The following is a 17,921-nucleotide window of genomic DNA, read 5'->3' as shown; positions in this document are numbered from 1 at the left end:
TTTGGCTGCTTTGTCAGCGTCTTCATTTCTTGATCCCTACATGGGCAGGGATCCAACATATTTCTACTTTTTTCCCAATAATATCTAATTTGTGAAGTGTATAATTTAATTGTTAATATATTATTCGGTTTATAACGCTGGATGGCTTCTATGGCACTTCTTGAGTCACTAAAATCACAAAATTATTTAGTGATTTTCTTTAATTATTCTTATGGCTGAGGCTATTGCGCAAAGCTCCCGCTGTGAATATTGAAGCTGTATTGGGTAGAGAGAACTGATATGATCTGTCCTGGGACACTGCAGCATATCCCACTCCATGTTCCGATTTAGATCCATCTGTGTATATTGCATAATGTGGACCTTTTCGGTTTATATGCTCTATTGTATGTTGTCTATGGTGTGATGGCGTATATAAGTATTTTTTTGATATATTTCAATTGTGTGCAAGTTTTCATTTTATTCATTGTCCAAGGCGGAGGTAATTTTATACTGGAGGGATTTGTTATATTTACATTTAGTGACTCAAACGTCGTCTAGCTCTAATTGGAAAAGGGGGTGGATGATTGTAAATTAAAAATATCTCTGTGTTCAAATAATTTTTTGTTGGAGAATCGACTTGTCTTGATTCTCAAAGCACTCTTCATTATTACAAGCTCTCTATGAGAGAGAGAGGTAGTTCACCACATTCAACCTGTAAAGAAGATGTCGGTGATGATTTAAACTCCTGAACATATTCTAAGGCCCTCATTATGAACTGGGTCCAATGCTTTCAGTGTTGCGTCTGACGCAGAGCCATATACTTCGCTACCGTAATCAATTATAGACAGGACTGTTGCTTTATACAGTAATGTAAGGGTTTGTCTATCGGCTCCCCAAGTGGTGTTTGATAATTTTCTAATTAGATTTAATGCTTTTTTACATTTTGATTTCAAGTATGTTATGTGAGGTTTCCAGTTAAGTGGAGTATCAAACACTAAACCTAAAAATTTTGCAGTTTGTATATTGGTATACCTAAGATTTCTGATTTTTAAATCTATCACTTCACCATTCATCCACCTTTTATCTTTATAAAACACTACTGCTTGAGTCTTATTTATGGATAACTTAAATCCTACAGATGAGGTCCATTCATTTATTTTTATTATACTTTTATAATGATGCGTTCTGCATGTTTAATACGAGAGGCTGAATAATATTCGCAAAATCATCCATGTATAGGTTGCTTTTTTAATTCCAGTAGGCAGATTTTTATTGATATCATTGATTGCAAGGGTAAACAGTGTGCCACCTAAGGACACTTCCCTGTGGAACTCCATTTTCAAGTGGAAATGTTCTTGACAATACATCATCAATTCTCACTTGAAAACTACGATTTGTTAAAAAATTTTGATGAATCTAGGTAAATGTCCACGGATGTTGTTATTTTGTAAACTAATAGGGGGTACCTCCAGGTAGTATCGTAAGCCTTTTCAATGTCAAAAAAGACTGCTACAGTTATTTGCTTTCGCTCAAATCCTCTTCGTATATGGTCTTCGAGGTTAGAGAGAGAATCTAACGTAGATCTGTTGCACTGTGACCCGAATTAGTGGGAGTCAAGATTTTATTTTCTCGAATGTGCCATGTTAATCGAGCATTTACCATTTTTTCTAGTAATTTACATAAGCAACTTGTTAGAGAAATTGGTCTGTAGTTATTTGCATCACTTGGATCTTTTCCAGGTTTGGGGATAGGAATTATTATTGCTTTACGCCATTCATCAGGAAATAAATTTCTAAGCCATAAATGATTATAAAATTGTAACAAGTGTCTTTGCCAGAGGTGCTAAGTGGGCAGATCATCTCAAAACAAATATTGTCACCTCCAGGAGCAGATTTATTGCTGTTAGTGAGAGCATATTCTAACTCTTCCATATTAAATTTCCTATAATATATGTCTTCTATTGTTTCAAAATTTATTGCTATTAGTTCTATATTATTTTTCTTTGTGCGGAAGTGGTCATCTAAATTTCTATCACAACTTACATTAGCTAAGTTTTCTCCTATTATGTTACTTATTTCTTTAGGATCGAGTATTCTTTTTCCGTCTTTTAATATGGCATGTCTGGGAGGTTTCACATGGGTACCATTTATTTTTCCTGATTTTTTCCCATATTTTTTGTATGGGAGTATTATTAGAGAGATCTGAAACATATTTCCTCCATGAAATTATTCTTCCTTGAATTACTTCCTTTCGAAATTTGCAGATACTTTGTTGTATATAGCTTCAATGTATCAATTTCTAGCAACAATATTGTCATTTTTGTAAAGTACCTTCTAATATTGATGTTTTATTTATTTTACTGAACTTTCTATTCAAATTATCCAATCGTCTCCCTATAGAGTGTTTTATATTTATTAATCCTGTTAGCTTTTCAGACCACCACGGAACTTTGTGTTTTGTTGGATGGGGTTTGATTTTGGTATTGCTTATCAGCAGCATCTTTGATGTAATTAACAAGAAACTTATTAGTTTCATTATGATCTTTCAGATATTCAAATGGCGGTATACTTCTTGTATGCATTTCATATTGCTCCCAATCTGCTTTATAAATGTTATAGTGAGGAAACATGTTTAGCTGGATTATTTTGTAAAAAGGAAATTAATATGGGAAATGATCACTGGTGTACAAGTCATCAATTATGTTCCAATCTAATTTGTCAACTATACTTGTTTTTAACAGAGAGTTAAATCTACAGAGGAAAATGTTCCATGCGTTTTTGAATAATATGTGCTAACTTCTTCATCATTTATAAACAACATGTCATTTGAATCTATAAGTTGTTCCACTTTACTTCCTGTTCTATTTGAGTTTGAACAGTTACAATCCCATATTGGGTTGTGAGCATTAAAATCCCCTAATATTATTATAGGTTCTTTGATATTTTTAATAAATTCTCCAAGTTTATCAATATCGTAATGTTTATTTGGTTGATTGTATAAATTATAGATTATATAATTATCGTTTTTAATTCGAATTCTAATACCTGATATTTGGAGGTCAGCAATTTTTACTGGTACTTTATCATAACATACTTTGTTATGTATATATGGCTGTACCTAAATTTCCTTCTTCTTCCTGTGATGTTGATATCAAGGTATATTTACCTATTGTTGGTATGTATTATTGACATGTTGTAGACATAATATCATTGGTTCATATTCCTTTAATAACCTTTGTACTTCTCCCAGGTGTAATCTGGTCTGTAGACCATTTACGTTCCATTGTATAATATAACTATTGAAATATTATTGTTATATCGGTCGTGTTTTTTTTTGTTTATTTTCTTTTTTTGTATTATTATCAATTTGAATTTTTTCTAAAATTTTGTACCAACATTCAGCTGTTTATATATTTATAATATTTTAAGTGCTCAATACACATACATCCTTTTTCATGGGTGTTTTAAAATCGGTGGCCTCTTCTATATATTTCATAAAATTTCTTATAAAATATTTGTTAAGCAATCTTTTGTTATATTTTTTGTTAATCATTGCACAATGCAAGAAGCAATCATTGCAGTCACATGTGTTGTCATGTACATCTACTGCTTTGTTTGTTCTTGTTATACCAATTATTGGTGATGGAAGTAATCTCATCACCCTTGACATAGTCACCTTCATCAATGGTATGGTTCTCCTCCACTTCTTTGGTGTTTTGGATCTCTGCATCCATAGGTTTTATTATTATTTTAGGAGAGAGTAAAGGTATGTTCTCACTTTGTTTTTGTTCTTCTTATATCTTGGTTTTTGGTTTGACCGATGTTTCTCTAATTATAGTTGGTTTCTTTGTTTTGGGTGGTGTTCTCTCTAAAAGGTCTTTTTTTTTTCTTTAATTTTCGGTGCATCACAACTTCCTCCTTCCACCTCTTGGTAGTATCTTCTTGTGTTTCTATTTGCATTAACACCTCAAATGAATTTGATAGAATATTATCCAATTCATTTGCACCTGTTTCGTGATTCTTTATTATCTTAGTTTTATCCTGTATATTACTGACTTCTTCTTGAGACTTACTTTGCTGCATCTTGTTACTTCTGTCTGTATGATTTTTTGTATCATACTGGTTCCAGTTATAGTAGAATACGTACGTTTCTTAGCGGGATCTTGAATTCCTCTCACTTTCAATTCTAATTTAGCCTCTGCTATGGACATGCCTGATCTTTCTTTTAACATTTTTTAATTCCGTATTGTATTATGTAATACATGCATTCTTTGGATCTTGCATGATGATTCTGACCACAGTTTCACACATTTAGGCTCACCGCACTTCCATTTGGTGGTGTGTTCGTAGATCCACAGTAAGCACATACCGGTTCATTCCTGCAATTCTCTTTGTGTGTCCACCCTACTACTGCAATTTTGACACTGCAGTGGCTTGGTATAGGGTAGGGCTTAACTCTCTATTTTGTCCTAAAATTTTTATTTTTTGAGGTAGTTGTGAACCTTCAATTTTATTTTTGCTATTTTACTACTTGTTTACTGCCTCTTTTACTTGTAATATCATATACCTCGCAATCTTCAACATTGGGATATCTCTTTTTCAAAGAGTCTAAAAGCATTTTCTTATTAATTGGTTCATCATTATTGTCTGGAAGTACAATGGTACCCTGAATGCTGTTCATATTGTCATGTTTTTCCACTTTAACATGAATATATCTATAATTTTAAAAGACAAATAGTCTTCTGACTGACTTTTTGTTGTGGCTTCTATAAGCCAAGTCTTCTCTTTATTTTTCTGAAAGACATTTCTGTCGTTGGATGTCTGTTTAGTAAAAAATTTTCTAATTTCAAGGCTGAAATATTTTGTTCAGCTTCCATGGTTAGAAACCTTGACCAACTTCCACTCCCAAAGAGGGAGTCAAAGTGAATCAAGGTTGGGTCATGACGGTACTGATATTTCTTTGGTTTAATATATGGTATTAATGTTTTAATACCAAACTGGTCTTTTGATTTGAGCTTCCGTTAGATTGGTCCAAATTCGTGCCAGAAGTCGTAGGGATATTTTTTCAATTTTCCATATAATAAAAATTTGTAAACTTCGTCCAGGATGAGGTCCCTCTCACGGGAGGGAGGCCCAACAGGGGAGGAGCAATACTGTTACACAGTGGTAACTACCCTGGGACACTCACCTGGATATACGCCATACCCACAATGCCTTAAGGGTCGTCAGTCCCATGAGATCGGACCCAGCACTGCGGGCATGGCTTGACATAAAAATTTCCCCTCGCTCAACCACGTCAGGTACTCTAGTTTACGGGTGGAGTGGCATGCCGTCCAACTCCACCCTCCATCAAGTTAAAAGAGCAGTCAATTCAATAGTCCAAAACTATGCCAAGGTCGTCAACGAAAGGAGAAGTGAAATGGGAAATTTAAAAGGAGGAGGAGTAAAGGAGTTAAAGGTCCCCAATGTCAGTTGGATCCACAGCAGAGAGCGCAGGCATAAAGGGGCATACTCTCTCTGCAGTGGATCCCTAAGCCCCCCACCTCGTCAAGGAGTTGGGATCAGACGACTTTTTGGTCAATAACACTGTAATGAAGACTGGTATCAGTACGAGATTTTGGTATAATTTTTCGGTATAAATCAAGGCTTTAACTCAAATGAATGTCCGGTAAAATGCTCATTTTTATTTGTAACACATAGAGCAACTGTAACCAGTTACTATTCAAACCAATCTGTAGGCAATTAGCGGCTCTCTCTTTGCTGAAAAAAAAAAAAAAGTTGAAAAGTTGCGTGACAACGGATTCTGCTACCATGCCGACAGTTATGTTCCTAGGCGGCCATCTCTTCTTCACCTTCGTAATACAAGCATATGGCTGATGCTCTGAGTCCAAATGAAGATTGTGAAGGAGGTAACCAAACACAAGTATAACAGTAGCTTTACCATCAATCACAGTATCTATCGTTCTACTACTTTACCATACATGCAGATATCTTTCACTCTAATAATTATAATCAATTATTCCTTACCCAAGTTCAATACTTACTAAAAGAAAGAAAAAACAATTTGACCTTAAGATAAAAATAGTAATAGCTACTACTGCTGCTGCTGCTGCTGATGCTAAGAATAAATAGTAAAAAAAACAAAAAAAATGGTTATTATTATTAATAATTAATTAATATTGTTCCCTGTTTTTTGCACATTTTTTTCCGTACCTGAACTATAGTCCGTACCGTACTTTGGTAAAATTGTCGTTGCGTAATTCCGTACCATACACATAGGCTAAATATCAACCGTGCCGTACGTACCGCCCCAAGATGCTGACCCCTTGGCGTGGGTAGGGGGCTTAGGGACCAGCAGCTGGGCTCTGATGCCTGGTGGGATTGTTTCTCAGTGGTCCTTGGGGCCCAGCTGCTGATCCAACTAAAATTAGTCAGAACTTTTCCTTCTTTCTGCAATTTTTCATTCTTACTACATCCTTCTCCTTCATGTAATATTTTTATTAGCATTTTGGATTAATTATGTGGAATTTCCACTTTTGTTAAATTTTACTGCTTAGGTGAGTCTGAGAAGGGATCGTGTTTTGGATGGGTTTTGCATTCGAAGCTAATTGTGGGAGTTGTGGTGGTTGATGTCGCCCACCTGATAATGGTTTGGACCCAAGAGGTAGTGATGGGGCTGGGGACCCTCCCATTGCTACCTTGAGGGCGGAGAACCATCTCCACCACATCAGCCCATCGGAATCCAGGGGGGCTGGTGTTTGGGTTGGGACTTCTGGTTTTTTGTCCGGAAGCCCACCAATACTTTTGGAGTGGGGAGTCGGTCCCCATAGTGTGGGGGCAGAACTCCCAGCAGGCGGATAGGCTTATACCTGGGCCACTGCAAGCGTATTGGTGCTATCCCGTAAGGGTAGGGTATGGGGTGGACCATTGGGAGTCGACCTCTCACTTGTGCCGTTGGTGGAGAATTTGAATACCTGACTGACCCACGATACCTTCTTGATATAACCAAGCAGTCTACAAATATATTTGAATCTATGGATATCGACCAATGTTTGCACTCCCCTGGATCTGACGACTTAACGGCACTGGCGACAACTTCAGGCATGGACACGGATATGAGCTCGGCTATCACAAAGAACCATGCACCGAGACACCAGGGTGCTATTAAAACTGGTGGATTTGATATGAACAATAGAGTGCTTTATTGCACTAATGCAAGCCTGTCGTTGGACTACGAGTGCTTGCATAGTGTTTGAAAACAGTTTGGTAAGGTGGAGAGGATTAAGATGCTTCTAGAAAAAGACAAGCAGTCTTTTTCTGCATACATTAGATTTTTTTTCTCTCCCAAGAAGCTAGGTGAGGCACAAACGAATTTAAATGGCCACATTCTAAATGACTCTGTTATAAGCACCAAGGTGTTTTTTCGGTGAGGAATTTGAATGATGAGCCATTCGATTTTGTTCCTAAGAATGAAGAATGTGGACCAGCAACATATACCAAGACGCTTCCTCCCCCTATATGACATGTTGCCATTTATAAAGAGGGAAGGAAAAATTTCATTTAAGCTGCAGAATGTATTGAGAACAAAGTGGGTTCTATTCCTATTGGTAATCTGAAATGACATGGAAAGAACTTACTCATAAAAGCAGGCAATGAGACGCAAGCTATTTTATTATCAAAGTTTAAACCCCCAGAAAGTGGAAATATTGAGGCTATAACATCGCACAGATTCTTCAACACGCTGAAAGGGGTAGTTTGATTCAAGATTATTATTATGATAAAAGTAGTTTTACCAGACCACTGAGCTGATTTTCAGCTCTCCTAGGGCTGGCCCGAAGGATTAGATAAAATGCCAGTTCTAGCCCTTAGGTCAGAAACTGGGACCAAATTGGTCCATTCATTGGATAAATAAAAAAAAATTGCACAAAGGCAAACGCTTTCATACTAGTAACACACACACAATAAATACATTTACTCATGTTCCCTTTACATACATACTAAAAACACAGTATATTAAAATTCGGAATTAAGTTTTAAATTTTAGAAACTTTTGTTTTAAAATTCACTAAAAAAAAACTTATATTTATCAATTAAATTGCAGTTCCTCAGGAAAAGTCAAAATTGGAACTACTGAAAATGTAAAAGATCTGTCAAAATTTTCTTTTATTGTTTTATTTCCAAAAGTTGACAGTCTCTGCTGGTCATACTTTGGACACTCGCACAAGACATGTCTGACTGTTACCAACTCCTTGCACTCCTGGACACTCTGGAGCTAGGGTCGCGTGGGTTGCTCATCAAGTGCCCGTGTGTCAGACGAGTGTGGCCTATACGGAGGCGTGTCAGGATTACTTGAGCATGTCTCTCTCTTTGATATGCTGAACTGGGCCATTGGTTTTAACATTTGTCCTGTTTTATTTGTTTTAATTTATTATTTTCAGGCTCTTCAGCCCATACGTTTTGCCATTTATTTACAATTATTGTTTTTATATAACTTATATAATCACTGGTGGGATGTTTACAATTTGCTTTTATCATTTGGACTGCTTCTTTAGCTGCTTTATCAGCCTCTTCATTTCCTCTTTATCCCCACATGAGCAGGGATCCACATATTTCAATATTTTTGCCATTTTTTATATAATTTGTGTTCAAATTGAATTTGCTGTACAATATTATTTTTTGAATTGTAATTCTGAAGAGCTTCTATGGCACTTCTCGAGTCACTAAAAATCACAAAATTATTAATTGAAGTTTGCTTTATAATTTTGATAGCTACTTTAATTGCACACAACTCTGCTGTGAAGACGAGGCATGATTGGGTAAAGAAAATTGATATGTTTTGTTCTGCGATATAGCTGCATATCCTACGCCATGTTGCGATTTGGACCCCATCGGTATATATTGCATAATGTGAACTTTTTTGTCTTATATGTTCTATGGTTTTTTGTTTATGGTGTTCTGGGGTATATACGGAACTTTTTGATAAATATTTCAAGTGAGTGCAAGTCTTACTTTAATCATAGTCCAATGGGGTGGTAACTTTACTATTGAAGGTACTTGTATATTTATATTTAATGACTCGAACAGTCTATTAGCTCTAATTGGGAAAGGTGGTGAATGATTGTTTATAAAGACATCCCTTAACTCAAATAGACTTTTAGTTGTGAATCACTTGCCTTGATTCTTAATGCCACTTTTATGGTTATGAATTCTCTATGGAGGGATAGTGGCAGTTCGCCACATTCAACTTGTACAGAGGAGACTGGTGAGGATCTAAATGCTCCTGTGCATATTCTTAGGCCTTCGTTGTGAATTGGGTCTAATATTTTCAGTGCTGCTTCTGAAGCTGACCCGTATATTTCACTTCCATAATCAATAATTGATAGCACTGTTGCTTTATAAAGTATAGTAAGAGTATGTCTATCAGCTCCCCAATTTGTGTGAGAAAGTTTTTTTAATTAGGTTTAATGCTCTTTTGCATTTCGATTTTATGTAAGTTATATGTGCTTTCCAGTTGAGGTGTGCATCAAATATTAAACCTAAAAATTTTGCAGTTTGGCTAATTGGTATATTATGGTTTCTCATTTTTAATTCTGCTTCTTCACCTTTTTTCCAAATTTTACTTTTATAAAAAATGACTGCTTGGGTTTTTTCTATGGAAAATCTAATCCTACTGATGAGGCCCATTCATCATTTTATTATAGTTTTATTAATAATTCTTTCTACATGTTTTATGCGTGATGCTGTGTAATATATTGCAAAATCATCCATATACAAATTACTACTTAATTCCAACCGGTAGCATGTTACATGATGTTGTTAATTGCCAATGTGAACAAAGTACCACTAAGGACGCTACCTTGTGGTACTCCATTTTCAAGTGGAAATATTTGGAAAAAACATGATCTATTCTCCTGAAAAGTGCGGGGGCAGTCATAAAGTTTTTTAATAAATTTAGGAAGATGGCCTCGGATGTTGTTATTATGTAAAGATTTTAATATTGCATACCTCCATGTAGTGTCGTATGCCTTTTGAATGTCAAAAAAGACAGCTATTGTACTTTGTTTTCTTTCAAATCCTCTACGTATATGGTCTTCCAAACTACACAGAGAATCTAATGTAGACCTATTACGTTGTGAACCAAACTGTGTAGGACTTAAAATTTATTTTCACGAATGTGCCATGTAAGTCGTGCATTTACCATTTTCTCCAATAACTTGCATATACAAAACTTGTTAATGGAGAATAGGTCTATAATTAATTCACATTACTAGCATCTTTTCCTGGTTTTGGGTATAGGAATTATTATTGCATTTTCGCCATTTGTCCGGAAACAAATTTTGGGAGCCATAAATGATTGTAAAATTTTAATAAGTATGATTTTGCCAAAGGTGCTAGGTGGTAAATCATCTCAAAGCAAACATCATCTCCTCCAGGGGCAGATTTATTACTGTTCAAGAGAGCATATTCTAACTCTTCCATATTGAACTTTTTATTATATATATATCTTCCTTTGTCTCAAAATTAAGTATAATAGACTCTGCTTTTTTGTTTTTTACTTTTTTAAAATGTTTGTCTAGATTTTCGTCACTACTTATTTTGGCAAAACTTGCCCCAAGTATGTACTTATTTCGAAGGATCTAAAAGTTTATTTCCATTATCTAATATAGCTTGTCTGGGTGGTCTAATGTTTGTTCCATTTATTTTTCTGAATTTTTTCCCATACTTTTTGAATGGATGTTTCGCTTGTTATTTCTGACACATAGGACCTCCAAGATATTATTTTACCTTTTATTACTTCTTTTCTAAATTTGGCTGATATTTTATTATATAAAAGGTTTTAATACATCTATTTCTAATAGTAAAATTGTCATTTTTAATATATTTTCTTCTGTGATTGGTTTTGATTTATTAACTTTATTGAATCTTCTGTTTAGAGTATCTAACATTCTTGCTAGAGAGTGTTTTTCTCGTACTAATTCAGTTAGATCATCTGACCACCAGGGGACTTTAAGTTTTTTATTATGGGGTTTTGAATGAGGAATAGCTTTGTCTGCGCGCCTTTTTAATGAAGGACACAATGAAATCGTTTCGTCTCATTGTGATTTCTCAAATAATCATAGGGCGGTATTTTATCGGTATGAAAGTAAAAATGTCCCAATCTGCTTTTGCATGTTGTAATGTGGAGAATATGGTTTTGGTTCATTATTTAATAAGGATATTATTATGGAAAATGGTCACTTGAGTAGGAGTCATCACATATATTCCAATCTAGTCTGTAAACATATTTTGTTGAACAAAAGGTGACATCTACTGTGGAAAATGTTCCATGGGTTCTTCTGGAATAATATGTATTTACTTCGCTGTCATTCAGACAACAAAGTTATTAGCGTTCATTAAGTTTTCTATTTTTGCTCCATCTTTATCTGGAGTAATGTTGTTATAGTCCCATATTGAGTTATGCGCATTGAAATCTCCTACAATTAATATTGGATTCTTAAACTCTTTTATTATTTTCTGTAATTTGTTTAAATCATACTTTTTATTAGGCTGATTGTATAAGTTAATTATATCAAGCCATTATTATTTTCTATTTTCACTGTTATTGCTGAAATTTGCAATCAGTGTAATCTATATCTAATTTGTCGTATATAATTTTATTATGGACATATATTGCTGTTCTAAATTATTTTCATTTTCCTGTGATGTTGTAGCTAATAGATATTTACCTATTTTTGGAACTCGTTTTCCTATGTGTTGTATACATATATCATTGGTTCATGTTCGCTAATAAGTCGTTTTGGACTTCCCCTAAGTGCATTCTCGTTAATAATCCATTTATATTCCATTGAATTATATAACGATTGAATGGTGTAATATAAGTGGTCAAATTACCCTAGATTATTAAAGCTGATATTTTCTTAAAATTTTTTATAAGCTTAATTTGAATTTGTATTTTTGTAGGTCTTGATTCATTTTTTGTTGTAGTTTGAATCTTACTTTCGTTAACTGTTACTTTTTTACTATCTTGATTTGATTTTTTCCATTTTGATTTTCTTTAGAATATTATCTACAACACTGATGTGTTTTCTCTTTGTAATATTCTAAGTGTTCATACATACAACCTTCTTCATGAGATTTGATGTTTGTTTTTTCCTTACTCCTATTCCTCATGAAATTTCTTATGGTGTTGGTTAGGCTGTCTTTAGTTATAGTCTTATTTTGTGGCACATTGCTATAAAGCATTTACTGCAGCCGCATGTATCTTCATGTTTCTCAGTTTGTTGTTTTTCCTTGTTTTTTCCTGTGGCGCCTATAATTGGTGATGGGTGAATTTCTTCGTTTTCACTGTAGTGACCTGTATTTTGGTTTTCCATTTCATCTGAATTTTGTGATTTCGGTTTTTCCTAGAGGTACTATTGTTACTATGGGAGAAACAGTGGAATATTAGGTGTTTTTTTGTTTTCTGAACTTTAGCTTTCGGCGAGATTGGTGGGTTATTTATCTTTTTACAGACTTGTTTGGTGGAATAGGTGGGGTCTTATCCAGTTGCCTCTTTCGAGTAGTATTATCGGTTTTTTTCACATTCTTGTGATTTTAATTCTTCTTTGTTTTCCTCTATGTCATTATCTATTTCAATTTCCGATAGAGAGCTAACTCGATTTTAGACAGTCGTAATATTATGTATGTTTGAAGAGTTCTTTTCATCTTGTATTTTTGTGGTGGTATTTCTTTATTTCTATTATTATCATTTGTCTCAGTTCTGGTATTGCTTGACTTTGAGGTGTCTGCATACCTAAATTTCTTAGCTGGGTCATTTAATCCTATCACTTTCAGTTCTAACTTTGCTTCTCTTATCGTCATTCCAGTTCGTTCTTGTAGTAATTTAAGTTCTGTATTGTAGATATAGAACGCACACAATTTAGATCTGGCATGATGTTCTAATCCACAATTTAGCATTTGGGTTGGCCACAGTCCCAGCGTGTTTTTATGGTCCTGCGAGCTGCAAAAGGCACATCTATAAATATTCCTGCACTTAATTGCTGTATGACCATATTGCAACAGTTCTTGCATTGCATAGGTTTAGGAACATAAGGTCTTAGTTCCCTATTTAATCCTGCATTTTAATTTTTTAAGGGTAAGGTTTGGCCACTGAACTTTATCTTGGACTATTTGATAGTTTGACTTTTGTCTTTCCTTGCTTGGGACCTCATATACTTCGCAGTCTTCAACATTATTTTGTACCTTTTCTTTAATGAATCTAAAAGCATTAATCTATCTAATGTTTCATCCTCAAGATTTGGTACTACTACTGTGCCTTGCACACTGTTCATTGTATCATGCCTTGTAACCTTTATATGTTTATGATCTATATTTTTTTATACTTGATAATTTTCCGATTGGTTTTTGGTTGTTGTTTCAACCAACCATTCCCTTTTTTAATTTGTCTTATGCTCATCTCTTGCGATGGGCATCGATTCAATAGGTAATTTTCTAATTTTAATAAAGATATATCTTTGTCAGCTTCTAAGTTCAAAAACCTTGACCAGTTTGACCTCCCCAAAGAGAGAATCAAGTGAATCAAAGGTTGGGTCCTGGCGATATCTATTTCTTTTGGGTTTATTGTATGGTAATAATGTCTTAATACCACTCTGATTTTCATTATTTGAGTTATCCTGAGAACAGTCCACATTGCCATGCCATAAGTCGTTGTGAGGTTAATTTTATTCTCCATATATAGTATTAAAAAAAATTTCATCCAGGATGAGGTCCCTCTCACCAAGGAGGCCCAACCGGGGGAGGGGCAATGCCGTTACACACACACTGGTAACTGCCCTGGGTCCCTCACCTGGATATACGCCATACCCACAGTGCCTTAAGGGTCGTCAGTCCCATGAGATCGGACCCAGCACTGTGGGCATGGCTTGACTTAAAAATTTCCCCTCGCTCAACCACGTCAGGTACTCTAGTTTACGGGTGGAGAGGCAATGCCATCCAACTCCACCCTCCATCAGTTAAAAGAGCTGTCAATTCAATGTCCAAAACCATGCCAGGGTCGTCAACGAAAGAAGAAGAAGGGAAAGGGGAAAATTTATAAGGAGGAGGAGTAAGGAGTTAAAGGTCCCAATGTTCAGTTGGATCCACAGCAGAGAGAGTAGGCGTAAAGGGGCATACTCTCTTTGCAGTGGATCCCTAAGCCCCCCACCTCGTCAAGGAGTTGGGATCAGGGGGAGTTTATTCAAGAGACTTGCATGTTTTTAATGAGGAGGAGATTCTCCTAAGGTGCCCTCATTGTGTATCTCATGTAAAAAAAATTGGGAGGGGATGCAGCTATGCTTTTAAACTTTCTCCTCCAATTACTTGCCTGATACCATCAACGTTGGCCATGAGAGGATGCAAGTCAAAAAATATAAAAGAAACCCTAAACAATGTTGCAAATGTTTCGAATATGGCCACATTCAAGACTCATGTGGGAAACAATAAGAGATGTTCTGTGCTCTGCTGAGCATGACAATTTGGACAAGTGCGAAGCAGCCCGTTATTGTTTCCAGTGCAAGGGTGATCATTCTCCAAACAGTAGGACTTGCCTCAGATACAGGTTTGAGCAAGATGTGTTTTGGCAGTGGCTGATAATGAACATCTCAGCATCAGTGCAGCAAAGCGTGTGGTAAGGGGGCTAACAAGAATGCCAACTTTACCTATGCTTCTGTAATAAACGTTGATGAAGACTTCTAGCAATGAGAGGCCACCAGTAATAGAATCTAACAGTAAGCATCGGAAACCTGTTTTCTCCTTGCACAGGAAAATAATAATCGGAAAACTTATGTAGCAAGTGCATTTGAAGCCAATACTAAAAATTGTTCTTCCAAAAGCATGGACAATTTATCCTCTCACGTTGATACAAATGTAACGGTTGCAAATTCAGCCCCTAATCAAAGTTTGCAAACGTCCACAAATAAATATCATCACCAAGAAGCAACCAAAGGAGTGGCCCAAACTAGAGAGATCTAGCTCGGATCCATCAATTATCACAGTTACTAAGAAACATGATAAAACTAAAGCTGCGCCCACCAGGAAGCGTACATATAAGAAACACATCCCCGAATAATGAAAGTTTTATCATAAAAACTTCAAATGGGTACAGTGTTCTGGAAGAGATCTCTCCGCCAAGGAAGATAGTTCCAAAAGCAGATCCAGTTCAAAGACATGCGAGTTCTCATCAGTCTTGCCGCAAGACTAATAGCAGTAGTGAAGCACCTAATCATAGTAAAAAAATCCTGAGCATCAGCCTCGAATTCATAAAGCTGTTTGTCAGCAAAGAACCCTAATCTCTGATAAAGATGAAAAGGGATCAAGAAAACAATCTCTTATTAAGGAGAATTTTCCTCTCCACCCTAGGATCAGTACTTCCCCTCCAAAGAGTGGCAAGTAGTACATTACCACCTTAACATTCACGTTCGATGTCCTTCAGTGGAACTGTAAGGGTCTCAGAGCCCGGACAGAAGACTTTAAAGTTTTAATGCATGAATTCAATCCAGGGATTGTATGCCTGCAGGAGACTATGTTAGGTAACTCTCCTTATAATCCTGGACTTGATTATGCTATTTTTAACTCTTTTCCCCCAATTGGTGATCGTGCCATGGAGGTGCTGCATTATTGTTAATAAATCTCTGCAGCACTCCACAATACAATTAAATACAACTCTACAAGCTGTTGCTGTCTCAGTCATATTAGACAAATAACGGTTTGTTTGTTAATTTTATACCTCCCACCAGATCTTTCTTTAACATTGGAGATATTCAGTCCTTGATTAAACCAACTTCCACTCCTTTTCTCTTATTAGGAGATTTTAATGCCACAACCATCTCTCTGCACTGGACCTTAGTATTTCCTCAACAAATATCCACCTTGAGTTTAACTGGTCTGTTAATGAAGATTTGAATGGAAGTGATCATTACCCGATCCATCTGAAATATGTTGTAAATGCTCCATCTGAAACATTACCCAAGTGGAAGGTATAGAAGATGCTAACTGGGACAAGTTCAGTAAAGGAGTCAATCTAGATAGGAAGTTTGAGTCATTTCATTCTCACCTGGATTGGCCTATGACTACTTCACTGATCCACTCTGAGAGTGCTGAGGGCTCGATTCCCAAGACACAGGTAAACCTCGTAGACTGCAGTTTCCCTGGTGGATAAGACATGTGGTATTCTGAGGAAAGTCACTAGGAAGTGCTACCGACGATACAACACTAGTGGCTCCCCTCAGTCTAAATTAATCTATAATCGTGCGTTAGCCAAGCAGCGCGCTTTTACAAGAAAGCCAAAAGAGAAAGTTGGCTTTACTATATCAATGGATAATAAATTCCAAAACTCCATTGAGAGTGGTGTGGCGCAAAATCAGGAAACTAAGTGGAAAATTTGTTGCGTCACCATTACCCTCATTAAGGTCAATAACACTCTGATCACAGAGCCCACTGAAGTTGCAATGAGCTGGGAAAACACTTTTCTCAAGTTTCCAGCCCAGACAATTATTCTCTAGAATTTCAAAGAATTCGGAATGCCGAAATGACACTGAAATTTGAATCTGGAAAATCTAACCATACAATCACAAATTTTCCGTAAAGGAATTCGGGAGCCCCTCTCTTCAACTGAATCAACAGCTCCAGGGGGTGATTCAGTTTTATATGAAATGCTTAAACACCTCCCAGATGATGCCAAAAAGTACCTACTCAAGATTATAAACAAAATATGGGAAAACTGGAATTTTACCCAAGGACTGGAAAAATATCCATAATTGTTCCCATAGCCTAATAGACGCTTCCCCAAGCCACCAGCTATAGACCAATAGCTCTTTACCACTGTGTGTGTAAGCTGATGGAAAAAAATGATAAACACCAGATTAGTTTGGCACTTGGAAGCAAAAGGACTAATATCTCCATTTCAATTTGGTTTCAGGAAAAATCGTTCCACCCTTGATCCCTTGCTGAGGCTGACCAATCAAATCAGCAAGGATTTGCCAAACGATGTCAGACTATCGGCGTATTTTTCGACCTTGAGAAAGCATATGACACTACTTGGAGAATTGGCATCATAAAACAATTGCACAAGATGGGCATATGTGGAAGAATGATTAAATTCGTATATTCCTTTTTAACAGAGAGATTTTTTAAGGTTAGAGTGGGCAACACACTCTCCCAACCTTTGTGCAGGAGGAGGGTGTTCCACAAGGAAGCGTTTTAAGTGTAACACTTTTTTCAGTGGCAATAAACAGTATAGTCCAACAAATATCATCACCTGTTAAATGCTCACTTTTTGTTGATGACCTTGCAATATACTGCCACAGGATATGATGCCTTGTCAGTACGTAAACATCTGCAAAGGTCTGTTAATGCCATTACAAAGTGGGCTGATGAGAATGGTTTTAAATTCTCCTCCTCTAAACCAAACAGTTTCTGTAAGATTTACTAGGTGCCAGCGTGTGGAAGAGGTTCCCACACTCAGTTTAAAAGGATCTATCATTCCTTATGAAAATGAAGTGAAATTTTTGGGAATGACCATTGACCAGAAATTGACATGGGCCAGCCACATAAACTCCCTAAGATTAAGGTTAAACAATCTGAATATTTAAAGGTTGTTTCTGGATTTTAGTTGGGGAGCTGATAAAAAATCCCTGCTGAGACTATATGACTCGTTGTGTAGGTCCAAGCTAGACTATGGCTGTCACATTTATTCCTCAGCTTGTCAAACCAGGCTGAAGGAACTAGATGTTGTACACAATATGGGGCTGAGAATATGCTCAGGGGCTTTTGAGAACTTCGCCTGTTGAAAGCATTTATGTTGATACAAACCAAATTCCCCTTGATTTGAGAAGGCAAGAACTAGGATTAAGGTACATGGCTAGAATTAAAAGTGCTCCCAAAAATCCCTCTTTCCAGGTGCTGAGG

The sequence above is a fragment of the Macrobrachium nipponense genome, chromosome 35 (genome assembly GCF_015104395.2).
Source record: "Macrobrachium nipponense isolate FS-2020 chromosome 35, ASM1510439v2, whole genome shotgun sequence".
Lineage (NCBI taxonomy): Eukaryota > Metazoa > Arthropoda > Malacostraca > Decapoda > Palaemonidae > Macrobrachium > Macrobrachium nipponense.
Note: the sequence above shows the minus strand (reverse complement) of the source record.